Here is an 839-nt window from a genome sequence, read left to right as displayed (position 1 = left end):
AACTGGCTTCATCATATTTTCTATGGTTATCAAAATTCACGGGTGAAAGAGAACGAACGATTGAGCACTGACTTTATTTTTTATAATGCGATTATTATGACGCAACATCGCACGTCGGGCAGCTAATGCTGCCAGACGTGCGATGTGCCCCGGAGTGAAGAGGCTAGAGGATTGGAGAGTTCAAGTCACTGAATAGCGTGGACAAGTCTTACAGAGATCTCTTGATGTTGGATGGGAAGGCCAAACGAGTTCATGGACTGAAGTTTAAACGAAGTACATGCTGGAAGCATGTTATAATTTTCTTTATTTTATACACGTACTAGAACTCGTGGAATACCTTAGTTTGCTATTAAGTGCCATTGCAATTTACTTCATTCTAGTCTTCTCTCTTCCGTTCTCTGTTAGTGTTATTCCCAAAGCAATCTCTCGCTTCTTCTATTTGTACTTCTTGATTTCATTTCTATCTCCTTCGTCATCTTTCAAGACTCCCATTCGTAGATCATAGTTACACTGAACACTGTTTTTAAACTCCACAATTCATAAATAGAAGCTTACAATGTTCCTGTATTACCAAACAGTTCTCGAACAGTTGTGATACGCCTTTATATTTAATTTTGACAATCATTAGTCACTTCTACCAATTGACTTAATTGGTAATACTTTTCAGTATCGTTATTTCCATCGTTAATTAATTGCTTTGTTTTAAAATGTCACATTGAGCATTACCTTGGATTTACTGTTATCTATCTTCAAACCTACCCCCAGACCTTCTTTATTGAGATCACTTATACCTTGCAAATAATTTGCTGCTTCTGAAATTAAAATAGTGTATTCTTAAA

The sequence above is a fragment of the Oratosquilla oratoria genome, chromosome 8, assembly GCF_046742065.1.
Source record: "Oratosquilla oratoria isolate Oo_2021 chromosome 8, ASM4674206v1, whole genome shotgun sequence".
In the NCBI taxonomy this organism is placed as follows: Eukaryota; Metazoa; Arthropoda; class Malacostraca; order Stomatopoda; family Squillidae; genus Oratosquilla; species Oratosquilla oratoria.
Note: the sequence above shows the minus strand (reverse complement) of the source record.